Source organism: Bufo gargarizans, chromosome 5 (genome assembly GCF_014858855.1).
Source record: "Bufo gargarizans isolate SCDJY-AF-19 chromosome 5, ASM1485885v1, whole genome shotgun sequence".
NCBI lineage: Eukaryota > Metazoa > Chordata > Amphibia > Anura > Bufonidae > Bufo > Bufo gargarizans.
The window spans coordinates 94,491,282-94,501,117 of record NC_058084.1 but is presented as its reverse complement, the minus strand read 5'-3'; positions in this window follow the sequence as shown (position 1 = coordinate 94,501,117).

Below are 9,836 nucleotides of genomic sequence, written 5' to 3'. Positions count from 1 at the left end.
TAAAGGTGCCGCCAGTCACCCGATGAATGAGCAAACGCACTTTCATTTGGTAAAAGCATCATTTTTGGGCAGCAGTTCATTCTGTGTAAATGGCGATCTGCTGCCCAGAATAAATCTGTATTGCAGTAGCGATTGCTCGTTGCCATACAGCGGGGACCATTGCTGCGTGTAAATTCTGCTCTCTTCTCCTGACGATCAGGCAATTAAGGGGAATGAACGGTTTGTTTCTGATAATTGTCAGTTGCCAGTGTAAACGGCTGTTAGTTATATAAGAAATTATTAAAACAATTAGTTATTTAGTCTTAAAGTCCAGGAGCGTACATCATAACTGTACAATTATATAAAAGTCCCTACAAAAATTTTGTGTAATTTACCATCCCTGTGTGTTTCGTCTGTAGATGCCCCCCGGACTAAGGAGTCAAGGGTTTAGGGGTATAGCTAGATGTGCTGTGTCCCTGGAACGTGCGCATATGGTGGGCGTAAATAACCATACTCTCTACTGGGGTTCTACCAATTTTTATTTTTTTTCCCCCAGGTAGGGACATCCAGGGGCAGGTTCCATATTGGGCAGTCCTTTTCAGAGTGATTGCTTCGTAATAGGAAGTCATTTAGGGCAAAATAGCAGTGGTGGGGCATTCTACAGTAAGCAGCATATACCCTGGCCCGCTACATGCCATAGCACATGGGAATCTTGAACCCAGGAATACCAGCTGACTTTTTATCACCAGTAAGACTGTTCTTGATTTAACCTGACACACAGGTGGAATCACTTCTGTTGCTGTCAGGACGTTCAGCTTGCAGTTTTATAGACTGGTATTTTTTGCACGTTGTCTTTGCATTGTCTTGTTTCATATGCACTGGTTTGACGTGCACCTTATTTTAGATGTCTGTAGTTCCTTTTAAATCAATCAAATGAAATAAACTTAGGCACTCCTTCAGTTTTGTTTGAAGTATTGTGTTGATTTTGATTTGGTTTTCATATGCAAGTCAACTTGTCGTGTACATGTCTGACGTTTCAGTTCTATTTTGACCTTTTTCAAACACTAAATGACATAAGAATACACGTATGTATCAGATAATTACAGAAAAAAAATTATACAACATTCGCCTGTGATATTATAGATACATGTAGGATGGCCTAATAGGATCAAACAAATACATCCATAGCATATTGAGTGGAACAGAGTATAAGCGGGTACCAGTAAGGAAGAGTCTATTATGTAGGTATTCATATCTCTTCTTGGGGTTTGTAATGTCCTATGTATCCTGCATTGTAGTTGAGTATCAATGAAAAATTATTCTGTAGGGACAGCGATAGCCGAATTGGAGCAAGACACACAAAATTGGCAGTATGTAGACGAAAAATTTGATCATGATGTATAAGTATAGATATAAATGTAAATACAAATATAATCCAGACATTTATTATGGACTGGTCCTCCACTGATGTATGAAGGTGGTATAGATCTGAGTAAGGCGAAAATAAAATAAAAAGAACATACAATGGTATACTGTGAATCAAGGTTAAGGAAGGCAGTTTGTGAAATATATTCTTACAAAAAGTAATAGATCAAAAACCTGTAGGATAGTTTGTAACCTGCTGGATCTCCTTGGTAGTAAAACAAGAGAGAAACTCGCCTAGTTGCCATGGGAAGAAGAAAAGATAGAATAGTGGTTTGAGGAAAGTGAAGTATCACCATATGATCCCCTGAGGTCTGTTTGAATTAAGCCGGGTTTTTGTACCCTATAGACAGGAAGTGTTGTTTTCAACTTCCTGTTTCACTTCCAGTGGAAAAGTGGATAAAATGAGGCTGGATAATACATGAAATAAACTAGATCCTAGTGAAGATGAAGGAAATTACATGTATCTACTATTATCGCTAGACGATCCTCTAGGTGAGGTTAAAAAGGCTCAAGGAGTAGAGAATTACTAGTGAAGATTGTGGTGCGTTCCACCGTGGAACGCACGCCCATAGCAAGGACTGTATTAAGACTTAAGATGACGATGCGTTCCCCGCTGGAACGCATTGCTAAAACAAGTGAGGAAACTCTCCTTGTTTTAAATGTAATAAATGGCGGAGGAGATAGTGTTGGTGGTATACTGGTAAAGGGCGGTGTGTTCCGCCTCAGGCGCCTGTGGCCTAGTAGCAAGAGATGCCAATGCGTTCCACGGTGGAACGCACCAGAATCTAGAGGAAATAGGTGCCGATTCATTCCACTGTGGAATGCATTGGAACTAGAAGGGAGTAAATGACGATGCGTTCCACACTGGAACGCTTCGGAGGTAAAGAGGAATAGTGGCTATGCGTTCTAAACCAGAACGTTTGGTATAATTATGATGTAATGTGGGGGAGAGGAAAAAGGAATGTTTTATGGATGAAATGTAGTATAGAAAGGAGATTTACTAGCAGGGAGGTAGAGGACACTGAAAAGGCAAAATAAGAAAAAGGAAAAAAAGAAGCAAAAATAGGGGGAAAAAAGGTTGATGAAGAGAGGAGGCAAGGACTATTAAATATGGAGAGATTGTTAAGGAAAATGAGTAAAGGATATCAGGAGACAGCAATGGTGGTGGTCCGGTGTAGATATTAGCGTACCTGTAAAACAGAGGTTCATGATTATTCACCTTGATATAATGTAAATAGCAAACATAAAGCTTATTCAAATAAAGGACGTTAGTTCATAGTCCCTGTTGAGGCTCCTTGGTTCTAAAGTTTGAAGTGTATGAATCCAAAAGGCTTCCCTTTGTTTTAACTTCTTCTGTCTGTCACCCCCTCGTCTAGGAGCGTCAATGTGTTCGATTATCTGGAAATGTAACTGTGATGTATTATGTTTGTATTTGTGAAAGGGAGTTGGAATCGGGAGAAGTAGGTTTTGACAACGTCTGGTAGATGTGTTGGTGAATAATGTTGCTCACAGGTTGTGTTGTCTCTCCAACATATAATAGAACACATGGGCATTTCAGGATGTAGACCACGTAATTGGTATCGCAGGTGAAGTAGCCTTTGATGTGATATTCTTTGCCTGTGTATGGATGTCTTATCTTATCTCCCCTTGAAAGGGTGTATGAAAGGTATTCTTTTGCCTGGATTTTGCTGTTTGTTAATGGGAGAAAGACCTCTTTGGATTATGGTATGTGGGTAGCCTCTGTCTCGAAATTTCCCTGCCATTTCTTCTATTCTTTCCCTTTTTGTTTGTTCGTTAGTGACTATTCTATTGACTCGTGTAAACTGAGATCGAGGGAGAGAAGGTTTGGTGGAAGTGGAGTGACAGCTGTCATAGTGTAAAGGATTATTCCTGTCCGTCGGTTTACTGTATAAATCTGTGGTCAATGTACCATTAGCATTTTTGAGAACTGAAGTGTCCATAAAACTGTTGGAGTGTTGATCATGGTGTATAGTGAATTGGAGTTTTGGGTATATGTTATTGATGAAATGTGTTCAAGGTTTCTAAGGAGCCATCCCAGATACAGAATATGTCATCCATCTATATATCTTCTCCAAGTCTTCACACATTGTATGAAAAGGGGATTGGGATTGAATACATCTATCGCTACACGTGTCATGTAAGCATTTGCATAGGGCGGTGCCACATGTGAACCCATTGCGGTACCTTGTTTCTGTAAAAAAAAAGTATCTTCAAACATAAAGTAATTTTGTTTAAGTACAAAGGTAAGGAGGTCCAGGTAGAATTCTATGTGTGTCTCAGGTGTGTTAGCCTCTTGTAGTAAAAGTCTGGTGGCTGTGATCCCTTTACAGGGAGTGCAGAATTATTAGGCAAATGAGTATTTTGACCACATCATCCTCTTTATGCATGTTGTCTTACTCCAAGCTGTATAGGCTTGAAAGCCTACTACCAATTAAGCATATTAGGTGATGTGCATCTCTGTAATGAGAAGGGGTGTGGTCTAATGACATCAACACCCTATATCAGGTGTGCATAATTATTAGGCAACTTCCTTTCCTTTGGCAAAATGGGTCAAAAGAAGGACTTGACAGGCTCAGAAAAGTCAAAAATAGTGAGATATCTTGCAGAGGGATGCAGCACTCTTAAAATTGCAAAGCTTCTGAAGCGTGATCATCGAACAATCAAGCGTTTCATTCAAAATAGTCAACAGGGTCGCAAGAAGCGTGTGGAAAAACCAAGGCGCAAAATAACTGCCCATGAACTGAGAAAAGTCAAGCGTGCAGCTGCCAAGATGCCACTTGCCACCAGTTTGGCCATATTTCAGAGCTGCAACATCACTGGAGTGCCCAAAAGCACAAGGTGTGCAATACTCAGACATGGCCAAGGTAAGAAAGGCTGAAAGACGACCACCACTGAACAAGACACACAAGCTGAAATGTCAAGACTGGGCCAAGAAATATCTCAAGACTGATTTTTCAAAGGTTTTATGGACTGATGAAATGAGAGTGAGTCTTGATGGGCCAGATGGATGGGCCCATGGCTGGATTGGTAAAGGGCAGAGAGCTCCAGTCCGACTCAGACGCCAGCAAGGTGGAGGTGGAGTACTGGTTTGGGCTGGTATCATCAAAGATGAGCTTGTGGGGCCTTTTCGGGTTGAGGATGGAGTCAAGCTCAACTCCCAGTTCTACTGCCAGTTTCTGGAAGACACCTTCTTCAAGCAGTGGTACAGGAAGAAGTCTGCATCCTTCAAGAAAAACATGATTTTCATGCAGGACAATGCTCCATCACACGCGTCCAAGTACTCCACAGCGTGGCTGGCAAGAAAGGGTATAAAAGAAGAAAATCTAATGACATGGCCTCCTTGTTCACCTGATCTGAACCCCATTGAGAACCTGTGGTCCATCATCAAATGTGAGATTTACAAGGAGGGAAAACAGTACACCTCTCTGAACAGTGTCTGGGAGGCTGTGGTTGCTGCTGCACGCAATGTTGATGGTGAACAGATCAAAACACTGACAGAATCCATGAATGGCAGGCTTTTGAGTGTCCTTGCAAAGAAAGGTGGCTATATTGGTCACTGATTTGTTTTTGAATGTCAGAAATGTATATTTGTGAATGTTGAGATGTTATATTGGTTTCACTGGTAAAAATAAATAATTGAAATGGGTATATATTTGTTTTTTGTTAAGTTGCCTAATAATTATGCACAGTAATAGTCACCTGCACACACAGATATTCCCCTAAAATAGCTAAAACTAAAAACTACTTCCAAAAATATTCAGCTTTGATATTAATGAGTTTTTTGGGTTCATTGAGAACATGGTTGTTGCTCAATAATAAAATTAATCCTCAAAAATACAACTTGCCTAATAATTCTGCACTCCCTGTATCATGTTGTATGGATGTGTAGAAACTGCTGACGTCCCAAGTGATAAGGTAGGTTTCTTCTAAGAGTGGGCCTATTTGCTCTATCATTTTTAGAAACGATGTGGTGTCTAATAGGAATGACTTGGTATCTTTGATGAGTGGGGTAAGGACCTTCTCTAGGAGGATCGATAGTGGAGATAAAATAGAATCCGTGGACGCCACTATGGGTCGTCCTGGTGATTTCTCCAAGGTCTTATGAATTTTAGGTAGTGTTTTAAAGACTGGAGTAATAGGGTGAGAATTAGTTAAAAAAGACATTACTTTTTCATCAATTATGCCCTTTGTCCGGTACTGTGTGAGAATTGTCTTGATCTTATTGGCAATAGTTATAGTGGGGTTACGATCAAGTTTAGAGTATATAGTATTATCATCTAGTTGTCTGCGAATCTCTGCAACGTAATCTGTTCAATCCATGACATTGATCGCATCTCTTTTATCTGCCGGTTTCAGGTTCCAGTTTCTGGTCAATGTGGAAAGTGCCTGTCTCTCGACATAGTTGAGATTAGGCGATAATCGGTAATTGCCCTCTTTCATTTTGCGCATAAAAAGTTCAGTGTCTCTATTGACTAGTGATAAAAGTCTCCACCCCTGGAGAAAGTTGCTCTTTATACGAAGTCCCAGTAAATTCAGTTGTAGTTACTTTTAAACTACTATTTTAATGAACCATAAAAAGTTACAGTTTAAGGTTTCATTACCCCAACATTGGATTTGAGATATTGTAGTAATTTCATAAAATACTGTTCATTTTTATGCAAAATATATAGAATTCTTGTGTGACTATTAATCGCCACTTGGCGTTGGGTACTTAAAAATAAGACTTTATCATAGAAAAAAGCAAAAGTATACAAAATTGCTATCGCTACATTTGTAACATGAACTATAAAGTTAGAATGCTTTTTTACCCGAATAATCTGCTGAGTGACAGCTCTTTGGATCTCATCTTGAGAGTTGACAGTAACAGATTCCAAATGCAAATAGCACACTTGAAATGAACTCTGGACCTTTTATCTGCTCATTGTAATTGGGATAATGAGGGAATAACACTCACCTGGCCATGGAACAGCTGAGAAGCCAATTGTCCCATTATTTTGGTCCCTTAACAAGTGGGAGGCACATATGCAAACTGTTGTAATTCCTACACTGTTCACCTGCATTGGAATTGTGTTGCTGTCCCAATATTTATGGACCTGACTGTATTTGAATGCACATTTTTGGGGCTTGAGTTCAGATTTTTCTTTTTCTTTGCACAATAAGGAAGCCTTTGTTGCAGACTTTTTTGTAATCTTTTTATTAGAAGTTTTTCAAAGTAAAGAGTAACATACATTATTAGAATGTACAGTAATATACTCTATAATCGAGCATTATAACTAGAGATGACCGAATTTCATATTTTGAAATTCGTTTGCTCTTTGTTTGGTGGATAAAGCAAAGATTGATCAGAGCACTGAATCAATACAGGCTATGAAAACACTCCGAAGTGATAGGCAGACAATGGGCCCCTACACAGAGTAAGGGGGGGGGGGGGGGGAGTATACTTATTTTAAATATAACTTTTAATATGGTATAGAAATGGCAGAATAATAGGACTCACTACATATTAAAGACATACATACACGAATAAGACCAACTTAATGGTGCCTTGCTGGTATAGACAAAAAAATATTCTGTTCTGTCCGTGCGGATGCAAACAGTCTTACCAGACCCTTTGGAGATGATGGGACAGGTTCCTTGATGACAGGAGGCAGGAAACACTGGGTGTATGCCGGGCGGGAGTAAGTGCTTCTGGTATGTAGCCGGGTAGATCTGGTGGTAAGATTGGTCCTATATGACCCTATCAAGGTGAAGGGGGCTATTATGCTTCTACCTATCGTCCGGTAGCCTGTCCCTGTAGTGGACCTGAACCCTAGAACTACAGGATTTACCAGTGGTAGATGGATGGTGATACTTCCAGTGGTCTCCCGACGTGGCACGTTTCTGTCCGTGACCTCTTCAGGGGAACGACTGCAGGAGGTAACGGGATAGCCGCAGGTTCTTAACCTTAGGCTGAAATAAACACTGGGGGAAAGAACAAGCTATAGAAGCTTGTGTTCTGCTATCCCAGGATGGGATGCAGTGTAGCACAGGAGGGGTAGTCCTGTACAAGACGGTCCGGGGGATATGATAATCCCAAACAGATGAGACCCTTATGGTTGAGGGTAACAATGTTGTCAACCAGCCACAAATATGTACCTCAGGATTGAGTTTAAATAGGAGCGCTCTATCCCCGTCGCCCCTACCTCCCCATGACGTCATCCACGTGCGATGCCAACCTGGAGTGCCGCCCTCCATCCAGTCACGTGACCCCGGAAACCTGAGCCGAGTCATCGCAAACAGGGCAGGGAGCAGACGCAACCAGTGACGTCACACGCCAGCGACACCATGTGGGACGGGCGGGATCGCGGCAGGAGATGGGCGGGAGTTGAGATCACACAGCCAATGTTTAAGTGGTCTTGTGGTCACATGGGACGCAAAGTGTATGCGTCTCCTTGGTAACATAGAATGATAATAATAAAGCCTAAAGACGGCTAGTAGCATTTGGTGCAAGATTAACTGGTGCAGAACGGGGTGCAAATAATGTTAGGAAATTAACTAACTGGGCTACATGGAGTCAGATATTCACATGTGGGAATGCGTCTATACGGTGGACAGGGGTGCCATGTGATAAAGGCACAGTATGCGATCCCTGTGAATGTACTTGAAATGGCGCAGCCCCAACAAGGTGTACACACAATGTATGACCACACCGACCCCATGAGACATTGTGCCTCCAGGGACATATGTGTATTAGAAGTACACTCAAGCATGGACAATTATGCAAATTGCAAGAAAGGGGCGGGGGGATTATTTTGTGTGTATACATTGAAATGCGCCTACGCGGTATAAAGGACGTGACCATAGGTGCATATATAAGTGCAACACACCTCCCCAGGAAACCATCAGGGAAACAAAATTGCAGACAAGGCATTATGATGGATATGAACCAAGTTTTTCAAAGAAAACAGGCATAATTTAGCCTTTCGTTCATGCCGCTTGGTGCTGCTGTTTTCAGATTGAAAATCCAGCGTGCTTCACGTTGGAGTAGGCTCTTATCCCAGTCCCCCCCTCTTGGTGGGAGTTTCACAAGGTCGATACCCATGAATTTTAATCAGGCTTTGCCATTGTGATCGGTGTGCACGTGTTTGGACACCGGGGTGTCCCTCTTGTGTGTGACATCCCCTACGTGCTCACCGATCCTCCTCCGAAATTCCCGTATGGTCTTGCCGACGTATTCCAGACCACATTCACAGAGGATGTGGTATATCACACCTCTGGATTTGCAGTTGATAAAATGTGGAATGGAATAAGTCTTGCCCATGACCGAGCTGGTGAAGATTTTAGTGGTCAAGATATGTTTGCAGGCAACACACCTGCCACATTTGTGACTGCCCACAACGGTGGACCGTAGCCATGTTGAATGTGTACTGATGAAAAATGACTGCGGACCAATTTATCACGCAGGTTGGTACCACGTCTGTACGTGATCTGTGGACTGTCTCCTAGTATGTCCTGAAGGGCGGGGTCCATCTTGAGGATCCCCCAGTGACATTCTAAGATCTTTCTGACCTGACTCGAACCTCTGTCGAACGTGGTGATTTCACGGGATAGTTTGGTTGTAGAGATGTTCGGCTGTTTCGTGATTAGTAGGGTGGGTCTCTGTCGTGCAAGAGCTGCCTTGTAGGCGGATCTTAAGATATAATCAGGGTACCCCCTTTGTAGAAATCTAGCCCTTAGGTCAGCTGCCTGCGCCACAAAATCTTTTTTGTCTGAACAGTTCCTGCGCATTCCAGTATGCATTCCGTGGTAACGGAATCCATAACGCAATTCTGCTTTTGTCACCAAACGATGCCTAAATGAATTCCATAACATGAAATTCGCTCACCCCTAATTATAACAATTAGTACAGTTACATAACTGTGTAGTTTATGTTTCTTGATCAGTATGAGTTGTCTTATACAGGTGAAACTTTAAAAATTTGAATATCGTGCAAAAGTTTATTTATTTCATTAATGCAACCTAAAATTTGAATATTGTGAAAAGGTTCAATATTTTAGGCTCAAAGTGTCACACTCTAGTCAGCTAATTAATCCATACCCCCTGAGCAAAAGGTATCTCAAAATTGAGACTTTGGGGTTTCATAAGCTGTAAGCCATAATCATCCAAATTGTAACAAATAAAGGCTTGAAATATCTCGCTTTGCATGTAATGAGTCTCATATGTTAATTTCACCTTTTAATTTGCATTACTGAAATAAATGAACTTTGCACGATATTCCAATTTTTTTTTGTTTCACCTGTATTTGGAGTTGTGTGGTCTTATTTATATTTCCCTGATTATACCATAGGGGTAACATTTAGTATATTATTTGACATTATTATTCCTAAATATCTAAGTGATTCATCCCTCCTCAGAGTCCTCTCCCCCGGACA